Source organism: Moschus berezovskii, chromosome 5 (assembly GCF_049115385.1).
Source record: "Moschus berezovskii isolate FMDL1 chromosome 5, NW_MosBer_1.0, whole genome shotgun sequence".
NCBI classification, from domain to species: Eukaryota; Metazoa; Chordata; class Mammalia; order Artiodactyla; family Moschidae; genus Moschus; species Moschus berezovskii.
This window is the reverse complement of record NC_142464.1, coordinates 92,797,249-92,824,357: the sequence shown is the minus strand read 5'-3', so window position 1 is coordinate 92,824,357 and position 27,109 is coordinate 92,797,249. Positions and strand designations below refer to the sequence as shown.

Sequence of the window (27,109 nt, the reverse complement as noted above, 5' to 3'; positions counted from 1 at the left end):
TATTATTATTATGCTGATATTCCTTGCCCTCCTGGACTCATAGGTAGTTATTTTTTCAGGCATCCTGATTACTCTGTAATCAAGTCAACACGTGGAACATAAATGAAAAGAAAATTGTTAGTTTCCTTATTTGACTATTCATACGAAAGTAAATTGATGTAGCCACTGTGGAAAGTAGTGTGAAGACTCCTCAAAAAATTAAAAATAAAACTACATATGATTCAGAAATTCTGCTTCTGAATATTTATCTGAGGAAATAAAATGCCAGCTCAAAGAGATATCTGCACTCCCATGTTCATTGAAGCATAATTTACAAGGTTCAAGCTATTCAAACTCAGTGTCTATTGGTGGATGAATAAAGATGATGTGATCTATATGTGTGTGTGTTAACCATTCAGTTGTGTCCAACTCTTGACTACCCTGTGGCCTGTAGTCAGCCAGACTTCCCTGTCCATGGACTTTTCCAGGCAAGAATACTAGAGGGGGTAGCCATTCCCTTTTCTAGGGAATTTTCCAAACCCAGGGATTAAACCCATGTCTCCTGCATTGCAGGCAGATTCTTAACTGAGTTACTAAAGAAGATGTGAGAGGTATATACACACACACACACACATATATATACATACACATACATATAAAATGGAATATTATTCAGATATAGAAAAGAAGGAAATCTTGCTATCTGTGACAACATGAACCTTGAGGGCATTATGCTAAATAAGGTAGAGAAAGATGAATACAGTGTTATTTCACTTATATGTAGAATCTAAAGCAAAAACAAAACCCATTGATAAGAAATTGGTAGTTGCCAGAGGCAGGGGATGGCAGATGAGTGAAGAGGGTCAAAAGGTAAAAATTTCCAGTTATAAGATAAATAAGTCCTGGGAATATAATGTACTGAATGGTGACTATGGTTCAGTTCAGTTCAGTTCAGTTCAGTCGCTCAGTCGTGTCCGACTCTCCGCGACCCCATGAACCACAGCACGCCAGGCCTCCCTGTCCATCACCAACTCCCGGAGTTCACTCAAACTCATGTCCACAGAGTCGGTGATGCCATCCAGCCATCTCATTCTCCGTCGTCCCCTTCTCCTCCCGCCCCCAACCTTTCCCAGCATCAGAGTCTTTTCCAGTGAGTCAACTCGTCGCAGGAGGAGGCCAAAGTATTCCAGCTTCAGCTTTAGCATCAGTCCCTCCAGTGAACATTCAGGATTGATCTCCTCTAGAATGGACTGGTTGGATCTCCTTGCAGTATAAGGGACTCTCCAGAGTCTTCTCCAACACCACAGTTCAAAAGCATCAATTCTTCGGCGATCAGCCTTCTTCACAGTCCAACTCTCACATCCATACATGACCACGGGAAAAACCATTGCCTTGACTAGACGGACCTTGGTTGGCAAAGTAATGTCTCTGCTTTTTAATATACTATCAAGGTTGGTCATAACTTTCCTTCCAAGGAGCAAGCGTCTTTTAATTTCATGGCTGCAGTCAGCATCTGCAGTGATTTTGGAGCCCAAAAAAATAAAGTCTGACACTGTTTCCACTGTTTTTCCATCTATTTCCCATGAAGTGATGGGACCAGATGCCATGAGCTTGGTTTTCTGAATGTTGAGATTCAAGCCAACCTTTTCACTCTCCTCTTTCACTTTCATCAAGAGGCTTTTGAGTTCCTCTTCACTTTCTGCCATAAGGGTAGTTTCATCTGCATATCTGAGGTTATTGATATTTCTCCCAGCAATCTTGATTCCAGCTTGTGCTTCTTCCAGCCCAGCGTTCCTCATGATGTATTCTGCATATAAGTTAAATAAGCAAGGTGACAATATACAACCTTGACATATACCTTTTCCTATTTGGAACCAGTCTGTTGTTCCATGTCCAGTTCTAACTGTTGCTTCTTGACCAGCATACAGGTTTCTCAAGAGCAGGTCAGGTGGTCTGGGATTCCCATCTCTTTCAGAATGTTCCACAGTTTATTGTGATCCACACAGTCAAAGGCTTTGGCATAGTCAATGAAGCAGAAATAGATGTTTTTCTGACACTCTCTTGCTTTCTCCATGATCCAGCGGATGTTGGCAATTTGATCTCTGGTGCCTCTGCCTTTTCGAAAACCTGCTTGAACATCTGGGAGTTCACGGTTTACATACTGCTGAAGCCTGGCTTGGAGAATTTTGAGCATGACTTTACTAGCGTGTGAGATGAGTGCAATTGTGCGGTAGTTTGAGCATTCTTTGGTATTGCCTTTCTTTAGGATTGGAATATAGTTAATAATACTGTATTGCAGGTTTGAAATTTTCTGAATAAATCTTATGTTCTCAACATAAGGAAATTGTAAGTGTATGGTGACAGATGTTTACTAGACTTACTGAGGTGATCATTTTCCAATATATACAAATATAGCCTCTTGATGACAGTAAAAGAGGAGAGTGAAAAAGCTAGCTTAAAACTCAACATTCAAAAAACTAAGATCATGGAATCTGGTCCTATTACTTCCTGGCAAATAGATGGGGAAACAATGGAAACAGTGACATACTTTCTTTTCTTGGGCTCCAAAATCACTGCAGATGGTGACTGCAGCCATGAAATTAAAAGATACTTGCTCCTTGGAAGAAAAACTATGACCAACCTAGACCACATATTAAAAAGCAGAGACATTACTTTGCCGACAAAGGTCTGTCTAGTCAAAGCTATGGTTTTTCCAGTAGTCACGTATGGATGTGAGAGTTGGACCATAAAGAAAGCTGAGCACCGAAGAATTGATGCTTTTGAATAGTGGTGGTGGAGAAGACTCTTGAGAGTCTCTTGGACTGCAAAGAGATCAAACCCTCTCAAGAAATCAGTCCTGGATATTCATTGGAAGGACTGATGCTGAAGCTGAAACTCCAATCCTTTGGCCTCCTGATGTGAAGAACTGACTCATTGGAAAAGACCCTGATGCAGGGAAAGATTGAAGGCAGGAAGGGACAATAGAGGACGAGATGGTTGGTTGTCATCACCGACTTGATGGACATGAGTGTGAGCAATCTCTGGGAGTTGGTGTTGGACAGGGAAGCCTGGCATGCTGCAGTCCATGGGGTTGCAAAGAGTCAGACATGACTGAGCGACTGAATTGAACTGAACTGAACCAATATCAAATCATTATATTGTACACTTCAAACTAATGTTCTGTGTCAAACATAGACAATAACTGCTCAATAAAAAAATGCAAGGTAATAAATAGTTCATCAATGGTAACAAATATACCACACAAGACATTAATAATAGAGGAAAGTGTGGTATATATATCAGGAGAGGAACAGGCATATGGAAATTCTCTGTACTTTATACTCTTTTCTGTAAACCTAAAGCTACTGTAAAAAATTGTCATAATAATAATTACCTAGGTAATTTTGTTATTTCTGTTACATACCAGGCAGAATATCTCAATATTATGGAGTCAGTTCTTGAACAGGTTCCTGGTTTGGGTATTGTACCCTGAGAAAGATGTAGAACAGAGCTTAAGTCTTCAAAAATAGATTTGAGAATAGTTTAAAGGATAGACAGCTGCATCCATGGGGACAAAATTCTAAAATACTTTATGTCCTTATTTTGTCAAATGGCAGCCCTGTTGGCCTGCTGGCTGTTCCCAGGGTATCCACCCTACAGAGAAGCCTGCCTAATAATAAATGCCATGCCCTTACGTGACACCTACCTTCCTCTTCAAATGAATGGATTTTTAGGGAGAATGGACAGCGAAACTGCAGAATAAACCCATATAAGGAGGAAAAAAATACAGCCTGTAAAAGAAAGATCAAGATGAACTGATACAACAACCATCTTGGAAGAGACAGAAACAACCTAGATAAGAGAAGAAGACGTAAAAAAAGTAAAAATAAATTCAGCTGATGTCTTCAGAATTATTAAAGAAGAAATTTGATCCATAAAACAAGCATGGCTATTGGTAGGGAAAAAAAAAGAAGCAATTGGGAAAACTCAGTTGTTAGAAATTTAAACATTCAGTAGGTGTGATAAATACTAGAACATAATCAACAAAGTTATTGGCATTTTGAAAGAAAGAGATAAAAAGATGTCAAATATGATAGACAAGTTAAGGGACAGAGAAGATAGATTCAGTGGGTACAGCATTAATAGAAATTCTGTAAGGAAGGAACAGATAGTGGAAAGGAGAAAAGCAACAACAGAAGACAATTTTCTTGAGCTGAAGAAAGTCTTCAAATTGCAGGAATCCTCTAAGAGGCAAGGAGAAAAAATTTTAAAGATATACCTAGAAACATTTTGATAACACTTTCTGAACTCTCAAAAATAAAAAGGAAATTCTAAAAGCTTTCAGAGACAAGTAAAAAAAAAAATCCTTACAAAGGAAGAAGAGTCAGCTTCAGACAGCTCATCAGCAATACTTTGCAGTGTAAGACCAAGAAAATTCCTTCCAAGTCCAAGATAAAAGGATTTTTGAACTTAGAATCTATCCCAGTCACACAGTCAAGTGAAAATAAGATAGACTGTTAGAATGAAAACAGTCAAAAAGTTTATGACCAACAGACATCATATGAAGAAACCTGAGATTGTACTACTGAAAAAAAATTTGCAAAGATGAACACAGAAGATAACAGAAATAGTATGGATCAGTATATCTCAAGTCATACAGTTCTCTGGCTGTTATTCTTGGTTCTACACTGCAAATTAGGATATTTATTACAATTATCTTCTTTTTTTTTTTTTTTCATGTTTTAATAAACACTTCGTCTTTTTGTATTGCTTTTTTTTTTCATCACAATAATAGAAATATAACATCATATATCACTGTAAAACACATTTCCACATAAATGCTGATAAGCACAAAATATTTTTCATCATTTACATTTTAACTGTAATAATATATGGCAGAATTAAAGCTGCATCCATCATGTGTCTAACTCACCTTGCTGTAATGAATTTTTAAATGTAATGGTTTCTGTCGCAAAGTAAAATTGTACATAATGTCTAGTGACACAGTACGCTGGTGGATGGGTGGATTTGGAAAATGGAAATGCAACTTCATTTTTAATTAGATTTATAAACTTCACCACCTCCACCTCCAGCCAGCTTCCCAACCCTCCCTCCCACCACCATTATTTATTTATTTTTTTAAAATGAGGCTTTTAATTAATGTTTGACAGAGCTGATTCAGGTTGAATAGACTAAATTTCTTTAAACAAACTTACTTATACTCCAGAGTCCTTTAAAAACTTAATAGCATTTATACATTGAAGGTATTTGATTTTCTTGTAACTAGCACTTCAAATGCAACAAGCATTTGAAGCAACAAGCATTTGACCCAACAAGTAAAACTTTCTACAGTTCATAACTTTTATAAATAAAATAAATTAAATGTACAGTGAATAAGTTCTCTGAAATATTTCAATATTTCTGCAGGTTTAGTAACATCGTAAAATACATTTCAACTAAAATTCACAAATCTAAAAACCTGTTAGGCATTTTTAGGCGTTTTAAGTTGGAAATGAAGACCAATGTTACATCGTAATATGCCAATTACAAATAGTACTTCAAATAGCAAATACTACAGTTTGTCCCAAACTTTAAAAACTATTCATGAACTCAACACTGAACTATTGATGGCTATGAGAATTGTTTCCTAGCCTTTTTGAAAATTTCAACCCATTTACGTTTAAGGTAATTATTGAAAAGTACGATCCCGTAGCCATTTTCTTTATTACTTTGGGTTCAAGTTTATACACTCTTTCTGTGTATCCTGTCTAGAGAAGATCCTTTAGCATTTGTTGGAGAGCTGGTTTGGTGATGCTGAATTCCCTCAGCTTTTGCTTGTCTGTAAAGCTTTTGATTTCTCCTTCATATTTGAATGAGATCCTTGCTGGGTATAATAATCTGGTCTGTAGGGTATTTTCTTTCATCACTTTAAGTATGTCTTGCCACTCCCTTCTGGCCTGAAGAGTTTCTGTTGAAAGATCAGCTGTTATCCTTATGGGAATCCCCTTATGTGTTATTTGCTGCTTTTCCCTTGCTGCTTTTAATATTTGTTCTTTGTGTTTGATCTTTGTTAATTTGATTAATATGTGTCTTGGAGTATTTCGCCTTGGGTTTATCCTGTTGGGGACTCTCTGGGTTTCTTGGACTTGGGTGATTATTTCTTTCCCTATTTTAGGGAAGTTTTCAACTATCATCTCCTCAAGTATTCTCTCATGGTCTTTCTTTTTGTCTTCTTCTTCTGGGACTCCTATGATTCGAATGTTGGAGCGTTTAACATTGTCCCAGAGGACTCTAATATTGTCCTCATTTCTTTTAATTCGTTTTTCTTTTTTCCTCTCTGTTTCATTTATTTCTACAATTTTATCTTCTAGTTCGCTAATCCTGTCTTCTGCCTCTGTTATTCTATTGTTTGTTCCCTCCAGAGTGTTTCTGATCTCATCTATTGCATTATTCATTGTATATTGACTCTTTTTTATTTCTTCTAAGTCCTTATTAAATCTTTCTTCCATCTTCTCAATCCTTTTCTCCAGGTTATTTATCTGTAACTCCATTTTGCTTTCAAGATTTTGAATCATTTTCACCATCAAAATTTGAAATTCTTTATCAGGTAGATTCCCTATATCTTCTTCTTTTGTTTGTGTTGGTGGGCAATTATCTTGTTCCTTTACTTGCTGGGTATTTCTCTGCCTCTTCATCTTGCTTATATTGCTTTGCTTGGGGTGGCCTTTCCCTCTTCTTGCAGTTTGTGGAGTTCTCTTTATTATGTAGTTTCTTCGCTGTGTGTGGGGTTGGACGGGTGACTTGTCCGGGTTCCCTGGTTAGGGAGGCATGTGTCAGTGTTCTGGTGGGTGGAGCTTGATTTCTTCTCTTTCCTTTAGAAGACAATGGCTGCTTTTCTGGGAGCCTGATGTCCTCTGCCAGTATTCAGAAGTTGTTTTGTGGACTTTACTCCGCATTCAAATGTTCTTTTGATGAATTTGTGGGGAAGAAAGTGGTCTCGCCGTCTTATCCCTCCGCCATCTTGTTCCTTCCTCCCCAGAACACTGGATTCTTATATTCCACTTGATCGTGGAGTACCTCTTCCCAGCTGCTCCAGCAAGGCACAGCCGCTGTACCTTACCTTGGACAAGGGGTATCTCCTCAAGGCCGCCCCTCCTGCTTTGAATGTGGATCAGCTCCTCTCGGCCCTCCGGTGCCCAAGCAGCCACCGCCTCCTGGACGTGGTACAGCTCCTCTCGGCCACCGCCCTAACCCTGGGTGCGGGGCAGCTCCTCTCAGCCACGATTCTGCACGTGTTCGGTTGCGCCGGGAGCCGGGCGTCTCTCGCGTCTGCGCCGCCGGGAGCCGGGCGTCTCTCGCGTCTGCGCCGCCGGGAGCCGGGCGTCTCTCGCGTCTGCGCCGCCGGGAGCCGGGCGTCTCTCGCGTCTGCGCCGCCGGGAGCCGGGCGTCTCTCGCGTCTGCGCCGCCGGGAGCCGGGCGTCTCTCGCGTCTACAATTATCTTCTAAGGGATGATTGTTGTTGGTTTTAAAATAAATCTATGTAAAAGTCCCAGAGATGTAATTTTAGTTACAGATTATAATGTAAACTATCATAAACTTAACAATGCAAAAAGTGGTATCATTAGTAATACAATTTCAATTTCTAACTTCTAAATTTTCATTAAATTCACTGGTAAAAGTCTTATTGCTCAGTTGGGTCTGACTCTTTGTGACCCCATGGACTGTAACCTGCCAGGCTTCTCTCTCCGTGGGATTTCCCAGCAAGAATACTGGAGTCTGTTGCCATTTCCTACTCCAAGGAATCTTCCTGACCCAAGGATCGAACCCACATCTCCTGCGTCTTCTGCATCGGCAGGTGGATTCTTTACCACTGTGTCACCTGGAAAGCCCTTGATCAGTCAACAGTAATTTGTTAATTGAATGAAGAGTGAACTGATTTGGAGATCTCAGTTTTATGTTTGCCCATCTTGTATACAAAGGAGTTTATGAAACAAACCAAGCCAGACTGAACCCCAAAGCCCTAAAGCAACCAAGTCAAACTTCTGCACAAACAATCTGCTCATTTTCCAGGCGCTGCAAGTGAAAGTGTAAGTCCTTTCAGTGGCCTTCCGACATTCCCCTACACCAGCTCTCGCCTTTCTCTCTTACATCTCTCCTCTCGCTCATTCCATTCCAGCCACCGTGGCCTTTTTGCAGGTCCTGGAAGACGTGTGGCATGCTCTGCTTTCAACATCTTTCCCTAGATGACCAGCCACAGAAACCACCTCCACCCCCACCTCGTCTTTGTTCAGATGCCACCTTCTTGAAACCTTCCAGTCCTGAAGGTTAAAAACTTCAGTTAAAAACTTCAGTCTACACATTCCTGCCCAGGAACCCCTTCCCTGCTTTATATATCCCCATAGCACTTAATTAATTAATTAGGTTGTGCCACACAGCTTGTGGGATCTTAGTTCCCAGAGCAGAGATTGAGCCCAGGCCCTCAGCAGTGAAAGTGTGAAGTCCTAACCGCTGGACTGCCAGAGAATTTCCAATCCCCATAGCACTTTCTAATTCACATGTGAATGTTAAAAATTTGTACTGCTCATGGTTAGTCTTTTCTTACTAAAATGCTCCATGAGGACAAAGAAACGTGTTTTAAATTTTTTCTTTTACTGCAAGAATATTTCTTGGCATTAAGTAGGCTCTTAACACACACTTGTTGAATTTATTGAATAGAGTAGTATTGGTTCTTTCCTGGAATTTCATTTCTAGAAATTTCTCTGAATTGCTTCTTTTCTGGCACATAACCTGGTTCAGCTCCCTGCGGCAGGGGTGGGGGAAGAGGACAACTATATAGCGCTCTGTTTTCCTATTCTGACTTTTGACTTTCAGACCTTTTCTAATCACCAATCCCTTTTCAAGGAGGTTAATTAGCCATTCAAAGAATTTATCTAGAAGTCTTACTGACTGTCTTCATTTTTACTCTTTGTTGGATCATCTATTTTCCGAGAAGACTATTTCCGTCATGTCACTGTCATTCTTCACCCTTCCTACCCTGCCTACCTACCCCCCACACTGTTGCCATTGGCAGCCCGTCTTTCTGTTCTGTAATCTGTCAGACAACTTTGACTCACTACCAATATTAGCATTTTGAATCCTCCCATTTATGTTGCAACCACTCTTAGCTCAACTGGATTAAGGCCCTTCTTGTGCATACATATTTTTGGAAAGTTTTTTCCAGAATGGGTGGGAAATGGAGGGAGTGGGAAGGTTGGGAAAGATGGGGATTACGCATAGTAATTATATGATGAAATCAGGATCCTCCACAGTCAGCACATACTTTTTGTCTGTTCTTTTAAGATTTGGTGGGGATTTTTGAGATTTTTTTTTTTTTTTTTACAGAAATGAGCAAACACTGCCCTTCAAATATGAGGTTCTTTCCCAAGGTCACCAACAAATAAGTGGTAGAGCTGGTAACACAGCCCATGTGCTCTTTCTGTTCTATCAGGCTACCTTCCAGTAAGAGTATTTCAGGAAAATCATTTGCCTTATTCCTCTCCATCACCATCTCTACCTCTCCTCTCTCCAGCAGTTTCTTTTATTTTGTTTCAATGGAATTTATGAATTCAGATAATTACATAGTCCTTAGGTTTTGTCATGAAGACACAGTCTTAGGCAGTCATAAGTGGCTTGACCATTTACTTTAGTAGCTAAGTAATGGCCATTTACTTTAGTTCAGGTTAGGAAGTCTTTTCTAGTGAATTCATTTGTAACATTATCTATGAGATAAACCAAGTCATTATTTAAGGATAGATGTGCCTGTAATCCAATGTGCATTTAGAGTTTTGGTAGAATTATAGAATTTGCTTGTTTTAGCAGTGGGTTCTATTTTAGCTTCAAAGTTTATCTCTGGTAGTCTTTTTATGAAGCCATGGAAACAGGAGAATTTTGTTTTATATGTGCTGTGTAAATAAGAGGATGTTTCAAGTCTCTGGTAGAAATAAAAGTGAACCACTATTTAGAGAATCTAAATCAAGAATGTTTTTTCTTGACCTTCCACTGATACCCTGAGGCTGTGTCTTCTGAGTTAATGCAGAGGTCTCTGCAGACAAGGGTAGCTTCCAGGTTCTCTCCTTGTTAACAGAAAGAAGTGAGGGATGTGAAGGAAGTGGCCCTCATGAGGTGAGAATGGAAAGTTAACAACAGTAACACAACAATACTTTGTCCGCAAGTTAAATAGTCTAAATTGTGTTCACTTTGTCTTCCAAGGATATCCTTAATTGTCCTGATAAAAATTAGAAATGATACACTTGCAGAGGATGTAGCTTATTAGTAAGATGCCCGCAGAACTGAGCACCTTTCAGTCTTTCTTTGTGAACTGAGCTATTCTTCACATCATCTTGTCTCATTTATTACCAACTGTATATGAAAACATTCTCTCCTTCAGAGGGATATCAATAGTGAGCATTTGAGTATCTTACATGTTTAGAAAAAGGACCAAATGCAATCATCTAGCAGTTTTAAATGGCAGCTTTAAATACTATTTTGTTGTTGTTCAGTTGCTAAGTCCTATCCAATGACTCTGTGACTCCATGGACTTCAGCGCACCAGGCTCCTCTGTCCTCCACTGTCTCCCAGGGTTTGCTCAAATTCATGTCCGTTGACTTGGTGATGCCATCCAACCATCTCATCCTCTGTTGCCCTCTTCTCCTGCCCTCAATATTGCATCAGGGTCTTTTCCAGTGAGTCAGCTCTTCCCATCAGGTGGCCAAAGTATTGGAGCTTCAGCTTCAAGCATCAGTCCCTCCAGTGAATATTCAGGGTTGATTTCCTTTGGGATTGACTGGTTTGATCTCCTCACAGTCCAAGGGACTCTCATGAGTTTTCTCCAGCACCACAGTCTCAAGGGACTCTCAAGAGTTTTCTCTAGCACCACAATCTCAAGGGATTCTAAAGAGTTTTCTCCAGCACCACAACCCAAAAGCATCAATTTTTTGGTGCTCATCCTTTATGGCTCAACTCTCACATCCCTGCATGACTACTGGAGAAACCATATCTCTGACTTTATGGACCTTTGTTGGCAAAGTGATGTCTCTGCTTTGTCAATATGCTGTCTAGGTTTGTCATGGCTTTCCTTCCAACGAGCAAGCATCTTTGAATTTCATGGCTGCAGTGATTTGGAAGCCCCCCCTCGCCCCCCGCAAATCTGTCACTGTTTCCACTTTTTCCTTTTCTATTTGCCATGAAGTGATGGGACTGGCTGCCATGATCTTAACTTTTTGAGTGTTGAGTTTCAAGCCTGCTTTTTCGCTCTCCACTTTCATTCTCATCAAGAGGCTCTTTTACCATGAGGAGATACAATAATTGTATAGGTAAACAAAGTATCATCTAGCTTTTATAGAGATCTGTTTATCAGAATGAAACCACTAGATGGCGAAAGAATGATTCTAATCTCCAATGCTTTTTTCCTTCTCCAAACTAAATTGTTTATCTGAGCTAATTAACCCTGTCATTAGTTCAATGGAAAGGTTAATTAGTTAAAGCAAGGCATAATAGTTACAGTTTCCAAAGATATTTTAACCTTTGAAAAATCTCCAGTTTGTTTGTGTTCAGGGAACATCAAGGAATGAAGATTTGGCTTGCTGAGAATAAATCCACATTTCTTTTTGGTTTAAAGAGAATTTGACATTCTTATGTTAGAATCTAACATTTAAAGTTGATTACAATGAGTAGACACAGAGCTCAAACATGCTAAGATCTCCCTGAAATTCAAATGAAGTTAATTGTCTTACATTCTAGCCCCAAATTCATATATAGGGAGAAGAGATCAAGGGAAAGGGAATAACTCTTTCTTGAGTGGATTTGAAAGAAAGAAGATTCAAGAGTAAGTTAGGTTTAACTTTCCACTTCAAATTATTGCTGAGCCAGGCCACCTTGTTATTACCAACAGTATTATAACCATCCTCATTGTGCTGTAGGAGAAACTGGGGCTCAGGTGGTTAATTAGCCAGAGATTACCTAGTTCAGTGAGTAAAAGAAACATGTTAAACCAAGGTAGTGTCCAGAATACTTGCTTTTAGCTATTCTACTCTTCCACTCCTGAACACAAGTTAAAAATGGCATAGCCACAGTTTTTGTACTTTTATAAGAAAATTTGTTTCATACGTAGCATAATATATGAACAATATACTGAAACAACCTAACGTATGCATTATATACAGTAAAATTGACTGCAGTTTTATTAAAATATGTTTTTTTTAAACACAGTTGACTTCTTTTACAAGGGAGAAAGGACAAGTTGAAAGCCAGGGAATCTATGCTATTTCCTGGGACATTTAGCAGTATTTTCCCAGGAGTAGAAGAACCTTATTTTTGGAAATTGAAATGGTGCTGCATCTTAATAGCTGATCAGCTGTTTTATGCACCTCCAGGAACAAACTTGGAAGCTTTCTCATGTTCCAGGGTTTTGAATTGGTCTCTGTATACTCGGACACGACTGAAGCGACTTAGCAGCAGCAGCAGCAGCTGTATACTTGTGTATATGTGAAGGTGTGAAAATGTGTTGCTAAATGTAGATGGTCATACTGAGAAGGAAAGGAGACTCAGCCTTCCTGTAGCAAATGAAGTAGGGACCACAGTCACCTCTGCCATTACGGGCACTCTTGTTAATCTTAGTAGGTCTGATGGTCTTAATCAACTTGGCTGAATAAATGTATTCAGTCCCTCTTATTGAAGGTGGCAAATGCTACTGAAACTGCAAATTAAAATGAGAAGTTTGTATTCAAAAACCACAAAACTTAATAGGGGTGAATAAAATTTAAATAGTTAAACCCCTAAATGACATGTTTTGGAAGTTGGTAGCATTTATAATTTTGGAATTAGTAAAGTTTAAAACAACTGTAAGACTTCCTGTCAGGAAGTCTTTCTATTAAGTCATATATGTGTATTAAGTCATATATATATATATGCTAAAGCTGAAACTGCAATACTTTGGCCACCTCATGCGAGAGTTGACTCACTGGAAAAGACTCTGATGCTGGGAAAGGTTGGGGGCGGGAGGAGAAGGGGACGACAGAGAATGAGATGGCTGGATGGCATCACCGACTCTATGGACATGAGTTTGAGTGAAGTCCGGGAGTTGGTGATGGACAGGGAGGCCTGGCATGCTGTGATTCATGGGGTTGCGGAGAGTCGGACACAACTGAGCGACTGAACTGAACTGAACTGAAAAACATATATATATATATGTGTCGCACATCATTCTCTATTGCTCCTTCTTGAATTGGTCTCTCCCTTGTTTTTCATAAGGACGTTGACTCCTGCGATGGTCTTGTCTTCCTGCTACCATCAACATCCACTGGACAACATAGCCAACACCCAGTCCTGTGGTACCTGTAATCCTGTGACATTTACCTTTGTTCACATTTGTGATATTGTCATCCTCTAGATGCTCTGGGATGAATCACTGACCCCCATCTTCCATCCTTCTGGACCTTTCTCTTCCCTATTTACAGTTTACCTTTTCTTTCACTTCATTATGATCTCTGGTCTCTTGTCTTTTCATCTTTTTTCCAAGTCTAGGTTTTAGTTTTCCCCTCATCAGGCTATATCCATTGTATGATGTCTTTGATCCTCTTACCAGTACCTTCTCTTTCTCCAGCTAACCGCAGATCTTATCAAAGGTTAAATTCTTCATTCTACAACGGGAATAAATTCCTCATTCTACATTCACTTCTCAACCTTCAGCATGTTTTCTTCCTTTGTCAGCATGCTGTGTCATCTTGTTTCATCCAGAACAATTTTTGTAACCCAAATTTTATGGATTAGAAACCCGAGGCTCAGTGATGTTAAAACTCGTACATCATCTCCTGGCTAGAAATTGGTAAAGCTAGGTTTTCTAACTCTGAGTTCAGTGGTGTTTTTGTTTTTTTTTTTTTCCTTAGAAGGTTTTGAATGATCTCAGGAAAAGGATGAACACATATTTATGTTCGTTAATTATTTTTGTTCTGAAATTAAATTGTATTGTTTTGATTTTCAGTAATAGAAATCTAACCAGAGGACAGGTTTCCCCACTATTGAAAAGCTGAGTGTTCCTTTGAAACGCTTTTAAGCTGAAATGGCATAAAACGAAGCAACAGTTACCTTAAGACACATCTTGCTAACAGACACATGAAATAAACCCACATGAAGCACAGATGCTCCCAGACACAGTCCACAGCTATGGGGGCTTGATGCTGAGATGCTGTATGTAACTCCCGGGGAAGGAGCTTGGCGGAGCCACTCTCCCTACTCAGGGTACCAGCTGCCTCCACAAGTGCTCACTGCAAAACGAACAATGCGATTTTTGCTTTTCACCCTCTTTCATGAAAGTAAAAATCCTTTTTGGATTTCTTTCCATTAGCAACAGATACTAATGTAGGTCTTTCAAAAAAAGTGGAATGGTATAAAGCAAACTTTTTTTCTGGGATATTTAAAAATATTGAAATATAGTTAACTTTTCAATTATATATATATATATATAATTGGGCTTCCCTGGTGGCTCAGAGGTTAAAGCGTCTGCCTCCAATGCGGGAGACCTGGGTTCGATCCCTGTGTCGGGAAGATCCCCTGGAGAAGGAAACGGTAACCCACTCCAGTCTTCTTGCCTGGAGAATCCCATGGACGGAGAAGCCTGGTAGGCTACAGTCCACGGGGTCGCATAGAGTCGGACACGACTGAGCGACGGAACAGAACGGAACGGATATGTATATATATATATATCCTTTTTCAGCTTCTTTTCCATCTTAGGTTATTATAAAATATTGAATATAGTCAGTTTCCTATGCTATACTTACAGTAAGTCCTTGTTGTTGTTTAGTTGATAAGTCATGTCCAACTCTTTTGCGACCCTGTGGACTGTAGCCCGCCAGGCTCCTCTATCCATGGGATTTTCCAAGCAAGAATACTGAAGTGGGTTGCCATTTCCTTCTCCAGAAGATCTTCCTGACCCAGGGATTGAACCAGAGTCTCCCTCATTGGACGGTGGATTATTTACCACTGAGCCACTGGGGAAGCCCCCTTGTCGTTTGTCAATTATATATAGTAGTGTGTTTATCCCGGAGGCACCCTACTCTGGTACGCTTGCCTGGAAAAATCCCATGGACCGAGGAGCCTAGTAGACTGCAGACCATGGGGTTGCTAAGAGTCGGACACGACTGAGCGACTTCACTTTCACTTTTCACTTTCATACATTGAAGGAAATGGCAACCCACTCTCGTGTTCTTGCCTGGAGAATCCAAGGGACGGGGGAGCCTGGTGGGCTGCCGTCTATGGGGTCGCACAGAGTCGGACACGGCTGAAGCGACTTACCAGCAGCAGCAGCAGCAGTGGGTTTATCTATTAATCCCACTCTTAAATTTGTCTCCCCTTCCCAACCTTTGGTAACCGTAAGTTTGTTTTCTATGTCTGTGAGTCTATTTCTGTTTTTTAAATATTTGTATCATTTTTTATATTCCATACACAAATGATATATGATATTTATCTTTCTCTGCAAGTTGAACTTTCAAAAAACTGGGGAGACATGCACTAGCTATCAAGGAAATGTGTGTGAATTTACATATTACACCAGCAGGTGGCGCTCTGATACTGCACTCTAAACAACTCAAGTTTGGATTAAAAGTTTAACTTTGTTGAAGAAAAAGACATAGTACACCATCTAATTTATAGTACTTCTAGCCAGGGACGGGGGAGCCTGGTGGGCTTCCGTCTATAGGGTCACACAGAGTTGGACACGACTGAAGTGACTTAGCAGCAGCAGCGATTATACTCAGTTATCACATGCAGCTACTGTAAGAGCATATCATAATGATTTAATGTTTAAAACCAAGGCTCTGGAGGAAGAATTTGGGTATTTGGCCTCATTTTGGATGTCCCTTAATGCATAAGCTTTCCACAAACTATCTAATTATTTAGTGCAGTGAATTTAAATTCCTGACTTTATGGCACATCAGGAGGTCTCCAATTACTTTAAAATGTGTCACAAAATCTTATAAAATTATTATAAGTTTCGTTAACTCTACAAATATGGATTGAAGTACTTTTAGGAAACAGACGACGCAGAAACTTAGATAAATGATAGATTTAAGAAGAACTGAAAGAGTCATTACCTTTTTCATCTAATATGTCTCCCTCACTGGTTTGAAATAGCGTTCAAAATTATAATTTTTTTCCTCTTCCTTACAGGTAAATCTTTGAAGAAACCAGTAAATTGCAAATATGTTATGTGGATAGGCTAAACCATTACAGCACTCATTAATACCATCAGCACCACAGGAGTTACATTAGCTCCAGGCCTCTAATCACCTGGAAGTGATTTGAAGGCAGAGGACCAAGTCCAGAAAATCAGGTGGAGGAGAGGATTAGGAAAGATCATAGCTCAGAGTGAGGATGTCTAGTTCCCTGAAAAGGCTGCTTTTGATAATTTTATCCAGTTTTACGTCTTCTGTTCTTTCCTCTCCTCTTCCGCACTCTCTCTCTCCCTCTCCTTCTTCGCTCCCTTCCCTTCCCTTTCTTTTTGTGGAGAGGACTCACCACGTCACATCGCCACAACAGTGTGAAAGAATCCTCCTTGACAAGTGGGTACACGAGCCTTGCCAATACTTTCCCCTCATCTGTTTAACAGGTTTGGTTGTTAAGTGAGGGGACTGCAGGAACAAGGACCTGCTGCTGCTGCTGCTGCTAAGTCACGTCAGTCGTGTCCGACTCTGTGTGACCCCATAGACGGCAGCCCAGCAGGCTCCCCCGTCCCTGGGATTCTCCAGGCAAGAACACTGGAGTGGGTTGCCATTTCCTTCTCCAATGTGTGCAAGTGAAAAGTGAAAGTGAAGTCACTCAGTCATGTCTGACTCGTAGCGACCCCATGGACTGCAGCCTACCAGGCTCCTCTGTCCATGGGATTTTCCAGGCAAGAGAACTGGAGTGGCTTGCCATTGCCTTCTCCAACAAGGACCTGAGGGATAGGCAATCAGAAATGGGGGCTCAGGGTTATTGGGGAGGTTGAGCTGGACTGGATCTCCCACATCAAGGGATTCTGCAGAACCCCCCACGCCCCACCCTCCCCTCACACACACACACACACACACACACACACACAGAAAGCATGCACAGCACACAGTCACTCCTCAGCAGAGCCAGCATTTAGACACCCGCCACCAGAGGGCATCCATGTATTAGAGAGGCTACAGCCGCAGCCACAAATAAAAAGAAGGCATTTTCCTTGACTTCTTTTTTTCTTGTTCAAAAAGGCCAAGAGCTAGAAACAGAAAAGAGGAGAGGAGGACTTAACACATAGAGGGAATAGAAAGCAAGACTATTTAATGTTTACACAGTATTGAAACAGACTATTCAAAAAATAAGACAAGGAATAAATATATTTCACACCTATTTCACTCTCACTCACTCTCCAGAGAAGCCAGCCAAGGTGTAACTGAGTGCCTCCAGCTCAGTGATTGAACCTGGGGCACACACCCATTCACTTATTCATTCATTTGCTGAGCTCCTACCAAGTGGCAGCTACTCGAGGTTATAATTGAAATAAAAATCAAATGTGATCCTTGTTATCAAAAACTTACTGTCCAGTGGAAGCTATACATATTAATAAATGATGCTAATGACCATAAACTGAAAACTGTTTCGAGGAGAGAAACCTGATTCTTTAAGGCCATATAAAAAAGCAGTCTCACCTGTAATCTCCGATTAGCATGTTCTGGGAAGAAATTCATGTAATTATTTTATGTACTGAGTCTGAAATTAAGAAATGAGAAGGTATGCTATATAGGGATCAATGGTAAATATGATTTTCAGAGTCTCCTTTCCTCCCTTCCTTCTTTATCCCTCTATCCGTCTCGTTCCTCTGTTTTTTATCAGTTGCTGTCTCACCCTCACCTCACCAGGTATTTCCCTCTGTGTTTGAATTAGTACACAACATCAGCTCATGGGAGTGGTGACTGTCTTTCTTAGTGAACAGAAGGGACTGATTTGCACAGTCTATTATAGATTGCCATGGAGGTGAACCTGGATGAATAAAAAAAATAGGAGCCTGCAGTGGTAAAGAATCTGCCTGCCAGTGCAGGAGACACAAGTTTGATTCCTGGTCCAGGACGATCCCACATGCCGTGGGGCAACTAAGACTCCTGAGCCAGTGCTCTAGAGCCCCGGAGCCATAGCTACTGAACCCTGTGTGCCCTAGAGCCTGTGCTCTCCAACAAGAAAAGCCACTGCAGTGAGAAATCCGCACATCACAACTAGAGAGTACCCCTTGCTCTCTGCAACTAGAGAAAAGCCTGAGCAGCAACAAAGACCCAGCACAGCCAAAAATAAATAAAGTTATTTTAAAAAGGGGGGGAGCCTGGCACACAATCTCCCCCTCTTTTCTCTCTTCCAGGAACCACTCTGGGGAGTAGCTCCTTTTGAGACGTTTCTCTGAGCCTTTCCAGAGACATTCCCAAGTAAAATAAACACGCTTGTGTTAAGTTAATTGAACAAGGAGGCCATTAGACTGATACCTTAGCAGCCCATGTAAGCAACCCCAAAGCTTAGACTACAGTGCCTCCAGGTTAAGAAATCAAAACCCAAGGGCAACCAATGACAAACAACCAACTAAAATTTCCCAAATAGTAGAACTGCTTGTGACATAGCAAAGGAAATAATTTCCTTGTTTTGCTTCCACTTCTTCTCTGTAAAAGTTTTTCCTCTAACTCTGTAAGAGAGACATTATTAACCACTTCCAGTTTGGTGCTGCTCAAATTAGTCAATTTTCGCTCAGATAATTTCTTAAAACCATAAATATGCTTCAGTTGACCTTTTAACAGCTACTGGACAAGGCGCTGGCTCCTGTGAAGGGAGAGACCCTGGTGGTGCGTGAAGGTCTTACATCACATCTCCCCTTGCTTCTCTTCCCCTTGCCCTTTTACTCTCTGCCTTGGCCTTTCAACATCCAACCAGACTATTACCATGTCGATCTTTGTTAAAGCTTCGCATTTTAGATAAGATGCTATCTTTGGTAATGATGCAACTCATTTTTGGTAATGACACAAATATTTTTAGAAAATGCTGGGCATTTGCAAACCATCAAAGGGGGGAATTAGAACATCTTTCTAGTTAGTTTCTTTTCCATCTAGCATTGTGGGCAACCTGAGCACAAGGGTTTGTATTTTTGTCTTTGAATTCCCAATCTCTAGAGACTCCTGGCACACAGGAGGTGCTCAGCAAATGCCAAAGCTGATTTAAACGAAGCAACTGAACTATCTAAATGTCTTATATGTGCTTTCTGCTTGAATATAGTCTTCTACTTACAATGTAAATTGATTGATGCAGTTAGTCAAGGAGAAATTATTTGCATCATAAAATAACGTCTTTGGGGAATTGTATTAAATATGAAAAACTCCTTATGAAATATAGTTTGTCATAAAGTTGGTTTGTACAAATATTTCTAGGATCACGTTTATCTCTGAAACAAGCATATGTACCTGCTAGAATCATTTCCAACCAAAGATTATTTGTGACAACGCTGAAATGTTCTAAAAAAGTGTGGACCTTTCTTAACTTACAACAGAGTATCTAAACAGATTATGAAAATATTCACATTAATACCCACAGTTAAGGTTGCTGTTCAAAAACTTAAACCCCTTAAAGGTGGCCTGTTCCCCATAATGGATGGATTAGTAACAAATATGTTTTGTCCACTAATGTGAAGTGGTCCTGATTTCCATCACTTCTGTCCTCTCAAAGGCTAATCATCTAAGTTAGGGCAGAGGGCTTCTACCCAGAGGTGGCAGGGAGGCTCAGTGTCGAGTTTCTGATGAGCTGGGAAGATGGCCTGTGGCATCCAGCTAGGGTGAGATGAGCTCTGCTCCAATTCCGGGTTCATCTGCTTTCAAATCCTGGTTTTGAAGTTTTAAAGCTATAACTTAACCCTGATTCAGTCCCCTTCTTTGTAAACTGATTATTAGAGCACCATCCTGATCTGCTCTAGAGTTGCTGCATGGATCAAAAGGGATAGCACATGCGAAAGTGCTTTGCAAAGAGGAAAGTGGTGGTTAAATGTGGTATCATTAATACTCAGAAAGAACACTTAGCTCATTGCTTAGTAATGAAGAGGCAAACAGTGTCACTAAATAAGACAATATAATGGTCTTAAGAGGCTCTAATTCAGTTTCTCCTTTTTATTCAAGCACACAATTGCATTCTAACACTTTACAGACAGCCCGAAATGGGCCCTGTGGAGGCTGATAAGGAAAATTAGAACAAGGAGCTATTTGCTCCCTCATTTTAATAACTGAGTCAAGGAGCAGGCAGTTTAATACAGGAAAGAAGGGACACTTTCTCTTAGGGCTGAGCAAGATAATGACTCCATCACCAAGTAGGCCTTCCACAATAAAGGATGCAAGCTGTTCCAAGGGAGCTTTCCCTGCATTTGAAGACAGAGAAAGACACCATCCCCCTCCAAACACAGTGCCCTCAACGTGTAAAACCAGACCTGGATTTACCATTCACAGAAGATGGTAATTTTCACAGACCCTTAAAAAAAATCATTGGAGATAAACAGGTGCTCAGGTTACACATATATCTGCTGGTTATCAATGTCTTTCCATTAAAATCCCCTTTATTTTTAATTTGAAGGAGGAAAAAGTTTTTCTACATCTTCTTAGGCTCCCTGGCTGGGTCTAAAAATTAAACCAACAAAGACAAATTACCAAAAGTGTACAGATTTATGTAAATTTTATATGACATGGGAGACTTCATTGAGGAAATGAAGACCCTAAGAAACACACTTGAATATTTATGCTAGGTTTGATGAAAAGCAGACCATCGTGCACACATGTGATGAGTCAGAGTATGAGGCAAGGGCAGTGTGTTCTTGGTGTTCAGTTGTCTTTGGAGATGAGGATGCTCCTTTCTTCTGTGTATAGAGAGGGCACCTCCCACATGAAGGCTGTATGATCTGTTTCTGGGGAGAAGGTTGTACCTTCCTGCTTTTGCTGTTTTCTGAAACGCCTTCCACTTAAAATATTCAGTTTGACATATTTGGGGAGTAACCTGTCTGGAACCATATCCATACATGTGTATTTGCTTCCATCATAACTCCTAGAGATGAATATAAAATTTTATTGAATGTTAACAAGGCAGACTACAGAATCTGTGCCTTGTTTAGGGCACATGGGAGAACCTGTGCCTATGTGAATGTACCTGCAGAGGGAAGCTTGTGTGTAGAGGCAGGTGTGGTTCTCTTTCTGTTAGTGCTGAATCTCAGAGGGTGGTGATCTGAGGAGTTTGAAATAATAACTCACTTCCAAGTGAGCCATTGAGACAGCTCTATACCTGCCACACAGTGTGTGGAATATAATGGCATTCTGGAAATATTTGTGGGATAAATGAGCAAATGAATGAATGGTACTACATTCTATAATCACAATGTTAAAAAACAAAATTCAGCTGAGTACATTTTAAAGGTCTTATTGACTTTATGCAATGATTCATGAATTGGGTAGTATCCTGTCTATCAGAGAGAACGGAGCTTCCAGGAGCTGTACAAAATGAAGGATTTTTATAGTCTGGAGTGAGCGGGAATGGGGAAGTAATAACTAGACAAAGGTTGGTTTTGTCAAAATCACTTTCCTTTGGGGGATTGTAGGGGTTTATCAGGCAGATTACCTAACTGGTTCTGATTACATTATCTTGACTTACTGGTTTAAGATTCCATTTCTGGGAAAGTCAAAACTGATCTTAAGTTTGGTTTGGTGACTTGGGGCTTAGCATAAGTGACTCCATTTTGGGTCTGTTGTCTTGTTTTTAAGGAAAATAAAAGTAGGTCTGCTGTAATACTTAGTTCTTAAACTTATGCAGTTTTATATTTTTAAGAAAAAATAAAATTATTTTTATTTTATTATTTTTAATTTATTTAAAAAATTTATTTTTAACTGGGGGATAACTGGGGGATAATCAACTGTTGTGTTGATTTCTGCTGTACAAAAACATAAATCAGCTATAAGTATACAATTATCATCTTCCTCTTGAGTCTCCCTCCAAGCCCCCATTCCACCTCTTCACGTTGTCACAGAGTACTGTAATATATGGCTTTAGATTGTTTGCATGAGAAGGTGATTGCCATTCTTGTTTTTCAATGTTTTTATTGATAGTATTCCTTCCCTTTCCATTTAGCTTCAAAACTGTAAGCTAATACAGAATTCTGAAGTCTGCAGTAAGTGCTGGAAGAACCTTGGGAATCATGGGTTCTAATGTCTGCTGAGGATTCTTTCAGTTCCCATGTAGAGTGTGTATACACATGGGTTCTGATTTCCTGTGGCTGAAAGTCTGAGAGCAGCTGGGTGCCTGGCTTTTGTTTGGATACTGGTTTGATTCTTTCCTGGCTGTGTGGTCTAGGCAAATTATTTAACCTTCCTGGGCCTCACTGAACATTTTGGCAATGGTAGTTCCTTCCTTATAAGATTGTTGTGAAAGTGTAGGCAGCCAATGTATAAAGAATATTTAATTTTTATCCAATACTAAGTGGTCAGTGCTGTGCAGTATTTCAAAAAGGTAAGGTTAACATATAGCTTCTTTCATGTCACCAGGTGACCATCTTTTTCTTTTTTGGTCACGTTGCATGGCATGCAGGATCTTAGTGCCTTGACCAGGGATTGAACCCTTGCACCCTGTATTAGGAGTGCAGAGTCTTTTTTTATTTTTCTTTTTATACGTAAGGTTTTCTTTTATTTAAAAGATCATTCACAAAATACCATATCCATAGATTTACTTTCTGTCATATAGCTGAATGTGTTAAGTGTTTGGAATTCCATTCTTACATTTAAAAGTCAACTGGATTGCCCAGCAGTTTAGATGAATTTGTTTTGTTCTTAATCTTTTCCACATTGAAGATGTAAGTAGGTCATCTGAAAGCATCAGGTTTGATTGCAACCACATAATGCATGTCTTTCTTTAGGTTAAGTAATGGTTCTTATCTCAGAAGCAAAGATGACAGGTGGGAGGAAGGATGGGAGGCAGAGTTCTGTGAATTGCTGAGACCTGGGCACAGGGAGAAGCCGAGGGCGGCAGCTAACGAGGAGCTGTTTCCTAAGCAGGCTGCCCGGTCCGGCTGCCCCGGCCCTCCAGTCTTGCTGGTGAGGGTCTCTCTTTTCCGGGGCTCTAGCCGAGCCCAAACTGCTCCCAGTGGGATGAACGGGGACTCGGGTGCTAAAAATGTGTTCACACATAGGTGTCTGAGCTCAAAAGCTGCTGCCTAGCTGCCGGGCCCTGCGTTAGAGCTGAACACTCTATGTGGGAGTGAACGTCCTGAAGCTGAGACCTGGTGACCTTGGGCCACCTCCCTGTTACCTGACAGCTCTGCATAGTCAACGTCTCTATTCATCAAGTGAGAGTAAAGTGCCAGATTCTAGGCCCATTTTCATTCCAAAATTAAGGGACGGTGGGAAGCACAGGATCTCACTGTGACTTAACACTGGGGGACAGCTAAGCACAGAGAGTGAGGCAGGACATACAGTGGGGGTCCACGAGGAAGCCGTGTCTGCAGAGTTGAGCCCAGCACAGCGCCCCCCCTGTGGTCCCCAAAGCGCCTCTGCGCCCAGCCGAGAGGAAGCTAGGTGGCAGTTCACTACATCCAGCCACAGAGGGGCCTCTAACACGGCTGGTGCCCAAAGGAGACCAGCTTGGACACAGTGCTGGCAGAGTGACAGAAACAGCAGGGCACTCAGTCTATCTCCTACGAGCACTCCCCACCGACAGGTCACACCGTTCTCTCAGGTTCTGCTGTTTGAAACGTGAGCCTTTTCCACGTGAACAGCCCATCTGGGAAGCGGGTAGTGGAGTCAGGACTACCTATAAATAGTTATAGGAAGGAATCTGCAGAGATCAACAGATACTTTATCCTTGTTTTGAAAGCAAGGTGTCCCAAACGCTGTCTGTTCATCACAGCTGACTAAAAACAAGGGGCTATCCAACGCGGGACTTGCTTTCTTCCTTGGACGCCACAGCAATACAGAACTCGACATGCAGGTCAGGAGAGAAGCACTGAGAAAACGCAAAGGCAAAGGCCGGTGTGGCGGAAGTAAAAGGCGACAGCAATGGAGAGAAATGAAGCAGCACTTCAACCCAGAGAACTCCCGCACTGCGGCCGCCTCTGTCCCTCCAGAGAAACTCGTATGCTGGAAGGAGACAAGGAGCGAGAAGGAAAAAGGACAGAAGGAAAGGGGGAAAGGAGTGGCAGGGGAAAAAAAAAAGCACAAAACAGGCACTAGGTAGATACAGCAAAGCCAAGAATGTACTAGAAACCACTTGTTAACTGCCGACATGCACTCACAAGCTCTGCGTTTCCCTCGTGAGAGAGGACAGAGGTCAGGCGCAGGAATGGAAACTGCAGGGCAGCCGGTCGAGGGGCGAGCCAGGCTGTGGCCTCGCGCCAACGCCCCCCGCACCCCATTCTCTCCCCTCCGCAAGCTCATTCTTGCTCCTTGTGAACGACTTCCTGTCTGGGCCTGGCTCCCCAGAAGATGGCGGAGTTGGGGTTGGCTGCTCGCTTGAGGGACGTTGCGACTGTTCGAGGTTTCAGCTGGAGCCGTGGTCTCTGCGCTCGTTCCTCTTCTGTTGGCTCTCTGAAGTCCATGTTGGACCCTCGAAGGGGAGGGCCATCTCTGAAAGGGCTTCCCATTGGGGGGCCTGTTCGCCGGTCACCTGGGCAACTCCCTCCTCGGCCTCCTAAGAAGTCATCCCTGAAACCTCTGTCCCCTGGTCCACCTTTCCTGAATCCAAAGCCGCCTTTATCTTGTTTTCTGCCTTCTGCAATGTCCACACGAAGTGACCGGTCACCCAAGGGTGCACCGTCGTATGTCAGGTCTTCCTTAAGGGAATCCACCTCGTCAAACTACATAGCAGAATCCTTTAAATTTGTCTGTGTCTTTGTCTCTGACTAGCCGTACACTCCTTATGCTGAGATCCTTAAAGATGGCGTCTGTGCAGCCCTGAACTGTATTAAAAGGTAGATTACCTACATACGCTGTGTAGGGGGGCTCTGTGGGCATCTCCTTCTGGCTGCGGGAACCATGGCCACCAGCACTGCCACGGGACCCCCTGCCACCGCCGAAGCTGCTGTAGGCCCGATCGTCGTAGGTATCGAAGAGGAGTGCAGAGTCTTCACTACTGGACACTAGGGAGGTCTTTAAAGGCTTGTTCATTCCCTGCCTAGTCCCTGAGAGTGAGTCTAGCATAGACTCCTTTGCTAAGGATGGAATCACCTTAAAAAAGGACATCTTAAAAGGGTAACAGCAAGTAGTTTAACTTTTAAATATCATATCATAAACAAACAAGTGGAAACTCCTCTTCTATGAATTCTTAGGGCATGTTAGCTTTAAAGTTAATTTCTTGGGGGCATACTAGAGAATTTGATTTTATCAATCAACTTTCTAGAATCTTACACTGCTCTGTTATTACATGATGAATATATATTTTTGTTTTTTTTAATTATAAAAGTTAACTATAGGTAACTTCAGGAGTAGAAGTGTGAAAAGGAAAAATTAAAAGGGCCTGTAATCTCCCAATCCAGAGATAATGGAGTGTATTTTTCCATAATTTCTCTTATTTATCTCTATATATTAACTGCTGCTGCTGCTAAGTCGCTTCATATGTGATTAAAATCCACATACTATTTTGTGATATTTTTCATTGAATACATCATGAATATATTTCCATCATTAAATCCTGTGGTGACCCCTTTATGTGTGTTAATTCACGTCCTCCTCAGAACAATCCATTTTGGTAGCGTTAGTACTATACCCATTTTACAAATAAGGAAAATAAGGGTCAGAGAGGCTAAACTACTTGCCCTAGGTCACTCAGCTAGTATGTGGCAAAGCCAGGATTTAAGCACAACTATGTTTCACAACTTAATTCTCCTTTCTATTCTCCCCTACACATGATCTCATACTTTCTTTCTCGTCAATCCACCAACACTCTTAAGAATTCCCCATTGCTTTCCCACATACATTTGGTGACAGGATCCTCATCTTCATCTCCAGCTACCTGTACTCAGCATGACACTGTCTCTGTCATCAACTGCTCTTCTGGACACTATTTTCTTCTGTTAGTGTCTGCAGTTTCTCCCTCAACTTGGGCCTCAGGAAGCAGACTCCACTTTTCCTTTTGTTTCTCACTCCCAGGCCTTTCCCTTCATGTCTCACAGTGTGAACCCAGCTGCCTCCTGGAGCAAGATTTTGCTGAATATCCTGGAATAATACTAATATCATGGAACCATTAGTCTAACACAGGGGTTAATGTAAGGTGGCAGCTAAGACTACTCTGGAAGCTTATGTACCTTCAGTGTCTTGTAGGGGGCTCCCTTCCTGCCTCCTGCTGCCTGTTACACTGGACAGGCATCCACTTCATGAAATGTCCCCATCTTTGAGTTCAGGTCCTTGTCTCAATCTAAGCTAAGTTCCTAATTCTTACTTTCCATCCTAAGTGGTGTTTCTCCAGCATGACTGGAGAGAAAATATCTGCTTCATTTAGAGGAAACCCTATTCCATCCAGAATGGTGTAAATTACTGCAAGAAAGTTACATTAGAAGGGCTAGTCTGGGGTGATTTAATCTTAATTGACTTTACATAAAGGACATCAAAAGTTCAGTTGTTTTACTTTCTGTTTTTCTTGTATCAAATATTATTAATATATGTCTCTTGGGCAGTCCTGTGGTTCTCATCCTACATCACTCATAAGAAACTGAATAAGAACATACATCCTTACAAAAGCAGCTAGCAATTTACAGTATCTAGTTATGTATACAGAGATAAGACATAAGCTATACAGGGATAAATATTTTCTTTCCCTCCCTGTATAAACAGAATAGAGACAGAGACAGTTGTTCAACCATAGACACTTAAAAAAAAAAAAACTAAAAATCAGCTGAATGCAGCTAATGTCACAGCATTACAGTTTTCTTCAAGGCTATTCAAGTGAATACTTTCTTTACATTTATGGAACTAATGATCATGTTCAACATAAAAAAAACAAGTTTAATCCAAAGATATATTGAATTCTCAGTCCTGGGGAAGCCAAACACTGTTGTATCTTTAAAAGACCATTTTACTAGATTATATTGTTATGGTTT

At 41.0% G+C, this 27,109-nt stretch overlaps 1 pseudogene; it reads right to left on the bottom strand.

Annotated features, from left to right (window-relative positions):
• Positions 1-24,448: 24,448 nt before the first annotated feature.
• Positions 24,449-25,256, bottom strand: LOC129561654 (eukaryotic translation initiation factor 4H pseudogene; annotated as a pseudogene).
• Between the last annotated feature and the right edge of the window lie 1,853 nt (positions 25,257-27,109).